We start from the raw sequence: 14,728 nt of genomic DNA on the forward strand, positions 1-14,728 counted from the left end.
GGACCTCCTGCTCCTTTTCAGAGAACTTATGTTTTCTCTTCCTTTTCTCTGCATCCTTGCCCTGCTGTTGTTTGGTGGAATCCATTGCTGGTTGCACTCTCCTGGGATGCCTCCTCACACTCCCCAAGCAGCCTCTGGGTGTGGCTCAGGTGAGCAGGTGCAGGAAATCACTCCAGTTTCCTGTTTGTGATGTCATCAGGCTGCACCTGGCTAGCAGATTCCCGTTTTTGCGATTTCTTAATTAGCGAATTTCGCTATTAAGAAATCGCAAAACGGGTGTCTGCGAATTATTTGCGATTTTTAAGAAATCGCAAATGATTTGCGATTAATTTTTTACATCCCGTTTAGCGAATCTGAATTTGCGAATCGCAAAATATCGCAAATTAGGATTCGCTAAACGGGGGTTTGATACATATGGCCCCAAGAGCCCTCTTTTTTAGTTTGCTCTCCTTCCTCAACAACAGTGTGGGCTACTACCCCCCCATCCGTTTTAAAGCCGTCACCCCTTAGCAGTCCAGTTCACTCGGCGTACAGAGGGTCTAAGTGCCATGGAGTGTTTCCTATAAGACACCAGAAGATACTTCCACATTGTACAATTTTAGGTCAGAAAGAAACGGAAAAATAAATTAGCAGCATTGATGGTTTATTTAACCTGCCAAATATCCTCCACGTGCTCTGGGTTGACCTCTCCCTCATTTTTGCAAGCTCTCTCTTGTGTGCCTCTTCTGTGCCAAACTATCTCCCCCTGCCTCCCATTTTGCTATGTGACTTGTGTTCTTCTTCCCCCATGTTGCCCTCCATCATGTGCCTCTTTACTCCTTCTTTGTCCACTTCCCAATTATACCTCCACCCCCACCTCCTTTACCCTCAACTTTGCATCTTTAAAAAAAAATATTTTAATCTTTCTTTATGGTGGTGGGGTCGAGGTTGGTGGAGACCAGACAGCAAATTGCTGAGGCCCCTCCATCTTAAAATAAAGTGCTTTTGCACTACTTCTATTTCATTTTATTTATTTTTTACAAATACACAGGTTATGTTTAAAACCTAATAGTTCCCATTGAACTGTGTTGTATATTGAGACTGATGCAGTCATGCTAATGCATTTTAAAAGCTACCACTGTCACATCTTTGGCTGTGATGAACTGTTGGTGCTCGGATCTGTACTTTGTTGGCCTTTAAAACCCATAGCTCGGTCATCTTAAATAGTAAAATAAAAGTGGCACGGTAAACTAGTCTGTAACAATTGATGCTTGCACTTCTGGTTTGCACAAATCTGTCCTGGTTTCATGCCTCTCTATAGGAATGTGTTTTTTGTATCAGCGTCAAAGGTATTCTAAAAGACAAAAGGTGTTTATCAACTGTGCCTTGGAGATCTGCAATCTCAGCCTGGCACATTTCACCACATTCAATTGCTCAGATTCCTTCCATTTAGATGCATTTTTAACACACACCAGAGCCATAACATACATCCACTTTACTCCAAAACACATAACTAAAAACATTTACATTACAACGCCAATAGCTCTAACTCTAAAAAATGCGAGACCTATTGCATTGCAAATGCTTGTCTTGAATGAGATCAAAACAAAACTCCTGACGCCTTTAGGCACACACTTTTGTTTGTGCCATATTCCATAGATAAACTCCTTGTTTGACGGTGGTGTATAGGCCATCGCTTTTTATTACATGGCAAATCACTTAATCTCCCTGTGCCTAACAATAAACATGAATGTGTCCTTGTGTAAGCAACTGGTGCTCATGTAAAGCGCTCTGATACCTGATACCTTCTGGTCAAGTTCGCGCTTTTTAAAACTCAGAGAAAAAAAAGAAAAAAAAAGCCAAACCTCACTGAGTATTAACATCTTTTGATTTTCACATCTCTGCCTCCTATATCCCATTCTGCTTTCGGTTCCGGTATAATTTTAAATTATAAATCTATTCAGCAGGTCACAGTAAATCACATTGCAGACAAAACTAAAGCATAATGTATATATAGCTGAAAGGAAGTAAAATTATCGATCCTGGGCAACCTCAGTTTATTAACAAAGCATCACATCTGGTAAAACCTTACCAAGTCCAAATGTGGCCTTAGGGATGCATAATATAGATGACTGACACACAACATAAAGCAGAAAGTCAATTATTTTATGTTTCAGGATTTGCTTGTTTTTCTCCTGGCGCTTCCAGAAAAGTGAGATGGGTATATGTAGTGGCAGGATCGTGTATGTCATGAGCTGTTTGGTGCTGGTTGAATCATCTATGTGACTTCCCGACGGATCTGCAAATCTGCTCTTTCAGCTGTTGTTTGTCAAATTTATCTCAATTCAAGTGTCTCTTATGTGGTCGGCAGTGCTGAATGGAATGCATAATTTCAACAGTATGAAGTTCAACCATTTTACTTGGACACAGATATCATTCTCCTGAGAAATGTTTGATTCATACCAATGATCGTAAAATATAATTCATTTGGGGCCAGATGTACGACGGATTTTTGCATGCGCAAATTGGTTTTAGACCTGTTTGCGAATGCAAAAAAACTGTGGACCATGTACTAACCCTATTTTTCAAGTCGCAAATAATTTGCTACTCGCAAAATAGTGTTTAGCGACTCGCTGTTAGGAAGGGGCGTTCCCTCCTAATAGCAACCCCAACAGCTATGTAAGAATGTTTTTCGACCGCAATTGCGGTCGCAAAAATCTCGCAGTTTACCACCCTTCTCAGAAGGGTGGTAAAGCTCTCGCAAACCTTTGAGAATGCATGCGCAAGCATTTTTTAAGGAAAGGCAGTGGTCCCAGTAAAAAAAAATATTTTAAAATGCAGCTCGTTTTCCTTTAAGGAAAACGGGCTGCATTTTTAAAAAAACTGCTTTATTTAAAAGTAGTCCCAGACATGGAGGTCTTCTGACCCCAGCACACCCCCATCCCTGGTAGTGCCAGCCATTCCCAATGGGATCGCAAATTGAGACAACCTCATTAATATTCTTGAGGCATGCAATTTGCGAACCCATTGGGAATCGCAAACAGTGTCTCAGACACTGTTTTACATTGACTTTTGTGTCTTGCAAGCTGCGGCTCGCACTTTGTCACAATTTGCGAGTCGCAAAAGTCAATGTTCGCACATATGGCCCTTGGTATTTCACTTTGGTAACTTTACTGCTCTCGTTCATTAGAGTACTAGGCTAGTAATTAGAATGATCAAATTATCCTGGAGGTTTGAAGATTTCCATGAAACTGTATCATGTCCGACAATCTCTCCAATAAACAAACATTGGCAAAGCTGATCGGTTTGACTTTGGTACAGCATGCGGCTGGCCGATCCAGTTCATTCCAACAACAAGGCTGTTAGCTTTGGCAGTGCTCGTTATGTTGACTGTTGGAGTATTGTGGCTGTGGGGTGCTGAGAATATCAGGAGTAGAAAATATGTTCTGTACATAAACAGTAATTGGCCTTTTGCTGTCTCCACGTGTGCTGCACAATGCAGCACACATGAAAACAGCAAAAACGTGGAGAAATTGAACATTTCTCATCATTGCGCCAGGGTAAGACCAGGTTTTCCCTGGTATTAATTCCGTCGCTGTCTCCTATTTACGCCTCCCTTGTAAATTGGGGGCAGCGTAAGAATCAATGGGTATTGCGGTTGATTACCCACAGCAACACCCATAGCCCTCCCCTTTCACGCTGAGCAGAACTTGAAAGGGGGCCTTATTTACAAAGCAATGCTAAGCCACATTAAGTGGCTTAACCCTGCCTTGTAAGTAAGGTGAAGCCCCTATCGCCACAGGAACGTCATAAAAAGTGACACTCCCTTGGCGATAGGAGCTTGTAAGTATGCCCCTAACAGTGTTTTATGTGGAAATCAACTATCAAATTATTCACTCAAATCAGACAGAGACTCAAGAATGGGATGGCAGGAGTTTTTTCCATAACTTAATTTTCAATTACACTCAATATTGGTGGAGATTGAGAGAGCACACATACCTTTAATGGTGGATATGCACCTCACATCAAATCTAATCTTGAAATGATTTTTGAAATGTTATAATTACAGTCACTTACAAAATAATAAATCAAAGACCATTGCCCCGTGAAAAATAAGTTGGTGTTTAGACAGAATTTTGGACACAAAAATATCAAGGGACAAATTATTGTGTCAAAAATAAAGAGGACACAAATATTGTGAAGGTCATTTTTTATAGGTAAGCAAAGTTTTGCGATATATAAGTCCACATCTCTGTACCTTGATGAGATATATATATCTATATATTCAAGGTACGTAGATGTGGAGTAAGGAATAGTAAATCCATACTTACCTATTTGCACTTACCTTCTCAATATTTTGGTCCTAGATATTTTTGAGACTATATTCTGTCCACAAACCATATTTGTTTCCGATATTCTGTCAGTGATCTAGACAAGTTTGCACAGTAAACATACTGGGCCTTATTCACAACAAAAGTAGTAAGTCGGCAACCCTAGATATATTTCTATGTGTGGGTGCATATTTACTACTTTTTGCTATTAAACATTGTTCCAAATACTACATCTGGAAAGTGTTTCTTATTTCCACTGTATGGAGTTCCCCATAATGGAGAAGTTCACACAGGGAAAATGAAACCCCCTGTGTAAATGCACACTTTTTTTTCCTCTGTGGCGAAAACATTTTTCCAAGTGGAGAGCACCCCACCAAATGTAGGAGTAAGCCATTTCTCTTCTTATCCTGGAATTAACTTAGTTCTTGGTCAAAATAAATCTCCGATCATTTCCAACGTGAAAAGTGGAGGGAGAGGAGGTTGTGAATGCACACAAATATATATATTTGTGGGCATTCCCAAACATCGAAGGCAACCCACAGATTGGCACACCTACTTTTCACCCCTTGAGTGGGATTTATGAGAAACAATGTTTTGCACATGGCAGACATGTCTGCACTTGTAAATGCATATACTCCAGCCATCAATCCCTTTGTGAATTCCTGCAAGTTTAAAAAAAGTAAATCCAGTCTTAAACCAATGTTTATGATCGATATTTACCTTTACCCCAATTTAATTAACTTCACCGCTAGATAGAGAGTTTTAAAAAAAGAATGAAAACTTGCAGAGATGGATTTGTGATGTGTAGCAGTATAGAAGTGGATCCATTTTATTTTCATTCTTATTTACCTTTTTCTTTGAATGCACAGACTCCTCAAGGAGACAGTTGTATGGGAACTAAGACTGTAAACTCTGACCTTGTAAATGTGACATATTAACATGTTATGCAGCTCAGGGCCCCCCGGAGTCATGGAGATCAGTTATAATAGTTCCCATATTTAAAAAGGGCGATAGATCTGATCCCAAATGCTATCGACCTATTTCTTTAATCGATAGCACTAGTAATACTGGAGAGATTGGAGACTTGAGTCACAGAAAAAGGGAAGTTCTCCACTGTCCCGTATGGCTTCAGGAAGGGCCTGGGCACTGTCGTACAGTGCCTTAACCTGCACCTGGTCATTGGCAAATACATCACGGCTAAGTCAGGGTCCTTATACCTGGGGTTTATGGACCTGACATCTGCCTTTGATTGGGTGCAGAGGGGGAAATTGTGGGAGAAAATACTCCTTATGGGCATTGATCCCTCCATCGTCCATTTTTTAACTGCAATGCATCAGGGTGTCACAGGAAGAGTACGCTATAGAGCAACTGGTGAGCTTACCCGACCCATATAGATGGATTGTGGGGTCCGACAGGGCTGCGTACTTGCTCCTTTCCTTTTCTGCTTATATATAAATGACTTAGAAAGCCACATCAGAATTGGAAACGTAGATGCACCAACAATAGGCCGCAGGACTTTACCAGCCCTGTTATATGCGGACGATTGTGTCTTAATGTCGAGACCCAGGGTGGGTTTACAAAAGCTTTTAATTCGTTTTAATGAATTTATGAGCGATCTTGGGTTAAAAACAAATGTTGCCAAGTCACATGTCTTGGTAGCAAGAAAAGCTCCCTCTAAGATGAAACTTTCTATATAAAGAATGAAATATTATGTCAGGTGCCAACTTTTTCTTATTTGGGTATTCTTTTTAACGAAAAAAACTCTTGGTCTCACTTAGTTAATGCCAGGATTGGGGGCTTCAATAAAAATATGGAGGCCATTTTTAGTTTTACAAAAAAATTAGGTTCTCGCCCCATAAAAGTAATTATCGATATTTATAAAGCACAAACATGCACCGTTACACTATACGGTGCTGGAGTGTGGGGTTGCTCAAACACATCGGGCCTCCAAAGAGCAGAGAACTTAATGTTAAAACGTGTGTTGACACTACCTAAATGCACCCCTGCCATTATGTGCCATAATGAATTAGGTGTTACACCATTAACTTTTCGCATGCAATTAGCACCATTGATGCTTTGGCGTAGCATCTGGGTAAAAGAGGAACCAGTCCTGAATCATGACATAATTTTAGATTGTTTAAAATTGGATTATGTAAAAAAAATTCTTTGGCTCTTTTATCTGCGAGAACAATTGGAAAAGTTGGGATTTCAGGATTATTTTAACAGTCCCAGAAATATATCTGCAATTCCTAAGGCCAAGCTTAAAAGTGATTTTCTTTTACTTCTGAAGCATGAAAGAGAAAGCCAAGAGATGGTAAAAAAAGGGTTGTAGAGCATTCACTGCCAATCAGCTCCCCACTAATTGAATCCTATCTTTCTTTTTATTTTGATCAAGCAAAGATGTTTTATCTGATCAGGTTCAGGATGGGCATTGCTCACTTACTGGTATCGTACACATGTGATGTATATTGTGATGCCAAATTAGACCTGTGTCCATGTAGTTCAATTTCTGCACAAAGCACTTTGTACTTTATGTTTTTTTGAAAATTGTATTTTAACCCTAGACGCACTTTTTTAAAACCATTATTAAGACTTTTCAATATTAGAAAGTGTCAACCTGCATTATGTCATCTACTCCTTTTAAACAATGAATTCACCTGTCGTATTGTCTATAAGTATATCTGCGCTGCAGTTCGACTTCGTAATGTTGTTGGAAAATGAATTCCTGGGTATTATTTGAGTTGGTTAAAATCTTATTATGTGTATTATTGTTAAAATAATGTTTTATCTGTTCTTTTATGGCTATTATAAGCAGAATAAATATTTTTGACTGACTGGCTGAGTATGTGGGGGAGTTAGTGGCTCTATGGGTTAGAGAGTGTTTGTGTAAGGGGCTGTGTGGGTGAGTAAGTGTGTGTATGGCTGTGCAGGTGAGTGAATAGATATGTCAGTGGTATATGGTATATGGGTGAGTAACTGCCTATGGGGATGGCAGTATAAGTGAATGTTGGAGTATATGAGTGACTGTATGTGTGACTGTGTGATTGTGAAAGTGACGGTATGGGTGAGTGTGTGCTTGTGTCAGTGACTTAAAGGTAAGTAAGTATGTGTTAGTATCTGTATGAATAAATGAGTGGGTGTGTGTATAACTGTATAGGTGAGTAAATGTATGTGATTGACTCTATAGGTGACTGAGTAGATATGTGATTAGCTCTTTTAGTGAGTGACTGTGTGTGAGTGGCTGTATGGGTCAATGAGTAGCTATATCAGTGGCTGTATTAGTGAATGAGTTGGTGTATGAGTGGTTGTATGGGTGACTGAGTGTATGTGTGTGTAGACCTATGAATCTGTGAGTGGGTGTGTAAGTACTGGTATGGGTGTCTCAATGGTTATGAGAATGATAGTGTAGAAGTTGGAGTGGGTATATGAAAGGTTTTATTGGGGTATGAGTGGGTGCTTTAGGGATTCTGTGGATGAAGTAATCAGTGATTTCATTAGAGATGTTATCAGTGATGTCCCTCACCATGTTATGAGTGATGTAATATGTGAGGTCGTAAGGAGTGCATTTGGGGGTGTGCGAGTTATAGTTAGCTCAGCTAGCTATAACTGTTTAATTTCTCGGGTTATGTACAAGTGAAATTTCAGCCTAACTAAAACATACCTGTAACCTTTTCATTGAATTTCTAAGGATCTTTTAAATTCTATTTCCTAACTCTAATGCCCCTGTAACCCTTGGTTTTTTCAGTGAATTTCTAAGGTTTTTTGAAATTCTATTTCTTAATTGTAACGTCCAATTTTTTTAAGTGAACCTCTGAGATTTTCGTAATTTTTTTTCTATAATTGGATATAGTATATTATATTTATATTATATACCACTAATATTTTTTATTTGGTATGTGTTAATCAGTACATTGATAACTGGTTTTATTTTTAACAATTTTGTGAGTCGGCACAAGATTGTCGCATTTACTGTGGCGAATCTGTGATCAGTAAATGTATTTCACATACTGAAAAATACACTTAAAGAATTTTTTTTTTTATAAAGTTTAAGTCTAAATATTTAGTAGGATATTGTTTTAACTTTTCTTTCTATGGTAAATTAAGGAGAAAAACACCTTTACATAAAAAATGTATATTTGTGACGTCGGTAGTTGTGAAGAACGCGTGGTTTGTACAAAGTGTAAAACATATATATAGACATATTCTACAGTATATTTAACAGTAGACCTTTATTAGTGTACTTTTCAAACTCATATTCTGGAAGTGAGTTTCCAGAAAAATTTTCTTCAAACACAATTTTCTATTTTCGCGAAGAAAGCGGAAGTCGTGCTGATGCTGTTAACCGTGACGATCGCGCCTTTTCCATTAATTCTAAAACACTTATATCCACACATATTACAGTATTTTACACACTAAGGGTTTCTTAAAGTATTCTGTAAAGTCATGTTTTATCTTGAGAGTTTCTATAAAAACCTTCTCTAAAACCTATTTTCTGTTTTTGCGGTGACTCCGGAGATCGCAATGACGTCGGTACCCGCGATCCACCCGGTCACATCGTGAAAACAGGAAACAAAAGCAGACATTCAATAACCACCAACACATCCAAAAATATTTTGTAAAAAAATCCATTCTGAATATTGCACTGCACACATTACTGTATACATACTTCTTTCAAAGCATGTTTAAACTCATACTTTTGTACTAAGTTTCTTTAAAAACCATCTTTCAGACCTATTTTCCGTTTTCACAGTTTTTCGGGACCTGGCGGTGATGTCGTTAACTGAGAAAATCGTGCCTTTTCCATAAAGTCTAAAACACATATATCCACACATATAACACTATTGTACTCACTAGAGAACTTCTATAAAAACATCTCTGAACCCTATTTTTTGTTTTCACTGTGGCACAGGAGATTGCAATGATGTCAGTAATTGCAATTCCCACAAATATGTTGCAAAAATGCAAAGCAATAGCAGGGATTCAATAGCCACTACCACATTCAACAATTATAATTATCTTACTAATTCTAACCATCACACTAGATAAAACCCTTTCTAATTAACTCTATAAAAACATTTATCAATATTTCAACATCTCTGTAACAGTCTGTATTAATGATTCACTCAGTTATGTGAGTTTATGCATAAGTCCCTGAGTGGGTCTGTCACTGTAGATATAAGTATGAGTGGATATCAGAGTAGACTCATAAGTCTTTCAGTAAGTGTGTCACTGACTGCATAAGTCTCTGTGTGCATCCCTCTATCAGTGAATGTATGAGTGGAAGTATAAGTCTCTCAGTGGCTCTGTGAGTCAGTACTTAATTGTCAGAATGGATCTGTGACTGAGTCAATCAATGTCTCAGTGTATGTGTGAGTGGAATTATAAGTCTCTCAGTGGGTCTATGAGTCAATGCATGAATGTCTGACTGGGTGTGTGAGTGTCTGAGTGGGTCTCTGAGTGGGTGCATGAGTGTCTGAATAGGTCTGTGAGTGGGTGTATGAGTCTCTGACTGCATATCTGAATGGGTACATGAGCCTCTGACTCGATCTACGAGTTGGTGCATAAGTGTCTGAGCAGGTCTGTCTGTCAGTGAGTGCCTCAGTGGAAGCAAAAGTCTCACACTGGGCCTGTAAGTGGGTGAAGGAGGGTCTGAGTGGGTCTGTACATGCGTGCATCACTTTCCGAGTGACTCTGAAAGTGTGTGCATAAGTACTAAATGGGTCTGACAGTTGTTACATCAGTATTTTAGTGGGTATGTGACTGGATATATAAGTGTGTGAGTGGGTATGTGAATGGGTGTATAAACATTACAGTGAATATGTGAGTAGGTACATATGTGTGTGACAGTCACCAGCTAGTGTGTACAAATATATATTTTTCATATTTTCACCGATATTCTAGATGTCGCTGCGATAGTCGTAATGTCCCAGAAATGGTATATGGGGGGCCATGTTGGTAGTCGCGTTTTTATCAAAAATATTGTGCACGATTAAAAAAAACTATTTTTGGACACACACACACATATATATATATATATATATATATATATATCTCCCAAAGATAGCCCTTGCAATCAAGACGCACTCCCCCAGTCGGTAGGAACCACCTTTATTAATCCAAGGCAGCAGGGTTACAGCTCCGCTTATTTTGTCCAGTTTGTTAGTGCCTGACGCGTTTCAGTGCATTCTCGCACTTTCATCAGAGGCAGGGTTCAGAGTGCACGCTTCAGGCTACCACAGTTTCCCCTCGTGTTCCTCTCCTTATTATTAGCACCAGGTGTGCCGTTTTTTTTCCAATCCCGTTTTTTATGCTGTTGCAAAGCACGATGGGCACTGTAGTCCATTATTGCCAAATTTAAAACCTCCAGTGGTTGTGTGTCTCTGAATAAATTTCTCTGGACCAGTGAAAGCCCTCCAGTGGGCCACAGGGCTGTAAACTTGCTCCCCCAGTACATGGAACCAACTGCGTCGTCCTTTGGCGCCTGAATGTTCAGGTCCGACGATCCCCTTCAATGCTTCCAGGGCGGCGCGTACTTGTACGGCTGGGCTCGCCGTATGTAATCTCTCCCAAAGATAGCCCTTGCAATCAAGACGCACTCCCCCAGTCGGTAGGAACCACCTTTATTAATCCAAGGCAGCAGGGTTACAGCTCCGCTTATTTTGTCCAGTTTGTTAGTGCCTGACGCGTTTCAGTGCATTCTCGCACTTTCATCAGAGGCAGGGTTCAGAGTGCACGCTTCAGGCTACCACAGTTTCCCCTCGTGTTCCTCTCCTTATTATTAGCACCAGGTGTGCCGTTTTTTTTCCAATCCCGTTTTTTATGCTGTTGCAAAGCACGATGGGCACTGTAGTCCATTATTGCCAATGGAGGTAACATTGGGCACTGAATGAAACTATAAGTTCCAGCGTGCAACGCGAATTGAAATAATTTGAAATGGCACACCGGAGGCGAATTTAAATGAATGGAGCGCGCATGGAACTATGGGAGTGCAAAAGAGATGTGTTTTCCTTTAACCTGCCTCTGAAACGCGTTAGGCTGATGGACATAAAAGCGGAGTTTTAATCCTGTTCCTGAGCTAATAAAAAGTTGAACTTGCTGGCTGGTGGATGCGACTTCATTGCAGGGGCAATCTTTGGTGTATGTTTACATGCGGCAGGTCCAGCCGTAGGAGTTCGCATCGCCCTGTGAAAAATGCCAAAGGGATCGTCAGACCGGAACTAATCGGGTCATGGACGGCGCAGCTGGTGCTATGAAATTGGAGCAAGCTTTCAACTCTGGGGCCCACTGGAGGGCTTACATTGGTCCAGTATTGGGTTAGAAATGCACACAACCACTGGAGGTAACATTGGGCACTGAATGAAACTATAAGTTCCAGCGTGCAACGCGAATTGAAATAATTTGAAATGGCACACCGGAGGCGAATTTAAATGAATGGAGCGCGCATGGAACTATGGGAGTGCAAAAGATATGTGTTTTCCTTTAACCTGCCTCTGATGAAAGAGCATGAATGCTCTGAAACGCGTTAGGCTGATGGACATAAAAGCGGAGTTTTAATCCTGTTCCTGAGCTAATAAAAAGTTGAACTTGCTGGCTGGTGGATGCGACTTCATTGCAGGGGCAATCTTTGGTGTATGTTTACATGCGGCAGGTCCAGCCGTAGGAGTTCGCATCGCCCTGTGAAAAATGCCAAAGGGATCGTCAGACCGGAACTAATCGGGTCATGGACGGCGCAGCTGGTGCTATGAAATTGGAGCAAGCTTTCAACTCTGGGGCCCACTGGAGGGCTTACATTGGTCCAGTATTGGGTTAGAAATGCACACAACCACTGGAGGTAACATTGGGCACTGAATGAAACTATAAGTTCCAGCGTGCAACGCGAATTGAAATAATTTGAAATGGCACACCGGAGGCGAATTTAAATGAATGGAGCGCGCATGGAACTATGGGAGTGCAAAAGAGATGTCTTTTCCTTTAACCTGCCTCTGATGAAAGAGCATGAATGCTCTGAAACGCGTTAGGCTGATGGACATAAAAGCGGAGTTTTAATCCTGTTCCTGAGCTAATAAAAAGTTGAACTTGCTGGCTGGTGGATGCGACTTCATTGCAGGGGCAATCTTTGGTGTATATATATTTATATATATATATATATATTCCACTCGAACAACAATCCTTGATAAGGATGCTATTGACACTTAAGTAGGGTTTTCAAAGATTATTTATTTAGAAAACATTTAACTGCATCCACGCATTCTGGCTACCTCCGTAGCCTTGTTCACAGTGACAACAAACACCATGATTTGATTATTTAAATGGATTGTACAATCAACAAAATAAAAAAGGACGATAAAAAAGTGACTGCATAGCAATTTCTTTTGTCGCCATCTTTGAGCATATTTTTAAAATGATATTTCCTTTCATTTTCTAAATTTCATTTTGACATAAAAGTTATATAATTAAAAGTAAATTGAAAACATTCTACTTTATATATAATTTTCTATAAAACCTCACACAATTACACATACTGTACTGTGGTCACTGTCAATATACATTGCCCATAATGAAGTGCAGATGTGTTGCTTTTTCTTGGCAAGTGCCTAAATTATATTAATGGATTGTATAATTAATGAAAATAGGGAAAGGACTATATTATAGTGACAGTGCTAAGTAATTTCATTCAGCATTACCTTTGAACATGTTTCTGGAACAACATTATTTATCAGTTTCATGATTTTTTTTAAAGAAGTGAATTAAAAAAATATTCTACTTCTTGTATTTTTATACAAATGAATAATGATATGTACGTTCTATGAAGCATTATATAATTTTTAAATAATGTAACAAAAACAGAATTAATTCAAAGGACTCATAATCAAGCGGTGATGTATTACTAACAAATGGCCAGTGCTTAGATTCAAAAGTACTCAATTGCTATTTACAATATTTACAAAAGCAGACACACACACTCGAACCCGGTCCTAGGATTCTTGTTTCCAGACCAGGGAGGTCCTGGCTTGGCAGTTTGGGCTGGACTGTTCCCATTGGGCACAGGGTCAAGACTGATTTGCATATGGCTGGGTTCAAACTGGAATGGCATGGTAAGCAAAAAAACTATGGATTTAGGCCCAAATCTCTGTACTGGGGTGAATGTATGCAATTGTTCTGCATTCTGTCCATCAGTTGGTCTTTTTGCATTTTACAATATTTATAGAGCGCCCCATGTCAAGGAAAATAAATACTCCCCTTATTGAGTAGGCTAAACATGGTACTTGTCAAGTTTTGCTCATGATTCGAAACCCCCAGAATAAACTATTCAGGTCTTTCCTGCAAGTCTATTGTTGCCTATATGTACTTAAAGGTGTAAAAATACTAAGTTCCCTGTTTTTCATACTCCACACATCTTTAATGTCCAAATATTCAGGCATCCCGGGTCTAAATATAATATTTATAAAAAATACAGAAAGCTTGAGCAACTCTATTATGCTTCGATTTACAAAGTAGGTGAGCATTCTGTATTCAAATATTTTTAATTATTTTTACAGGGGTTGATGGAGGTAACCGGGCCTAACTTTATATAAAGTGTAATAAAGTGTCTAAGTGCATCCCTTAAAGAACATTTTCTAAAACTAGTATAGGCACATATACAATTCTTCGTCTCTGTTGAACCCGTTAGGGTCCTGCTGTCCGAATCCATTATATAGTAAGTTTCCAGTTTCCTAAGTTCCATCTCCTGTTATATTTCATATAGGTACCCTATGTAGGCGCAGGTAATATTCTAACCTTTCACCTATATCCTTACCTACATTACATACATACGGTTTTTGGGGACTGACCATTTACCCAGATATGACACTGCATTCAGAACGCAGGTTTTTCCCGAGTTTGATTCTCATATATTATGCACAAGGCTTCTTGGAAGCACAGCAGGACTAACAGCAGGACGAACATCACATGTTTATTATCTCTGTATAAAGTTCAGGCCCAGCGTCATCCTTTAGGCCGACACAGTAATACAGCAAGGTAGGACCACTGGGGAGACCTATGGGTATATATACATCATGTCTTGCTTAGAAAGACAGAGGAGACTGAGACTTCCCGGCTGACACACTGACCAGGGGCGCTGAGGTTCCTGCATGCAGACGCTCTAGCTAGCAGTGGTCTAACATCCCTAATGGGGTGTCCAACTCGAGACCAGGACGGGGTCCCATATTCTCTCCTTCTCAAGCAATGGGGTTGACTAGATCCTAGAGGGATTCTTTGCATAAACACCTACACAAATGCTAGGTATATTTAGGTACATCTAGTTAGGGAGACATCGTAGGAGTACGCACTTTTATCATGTGTTCTATATACTTGTATGTATTCATGATTATTGCAAGATGGTAAACCTATACCATTCATTTACTTTCTTAGTGCTTCTA

This window comes from Triturus cristatus, chromosome 5_1 (assembly GCF_964204655.1).
Source record: "Triturus cristatus chromosome 5_1, aTriCri1.1, whole genome shotgun sequence".
Classification (NCBI taxonomy): domain Eukaryota; kingdom Metazoa; phylum Chordata; class Amphibia; order Caudata; family Salamandridae; genus Triturus; species Triturus cristatus.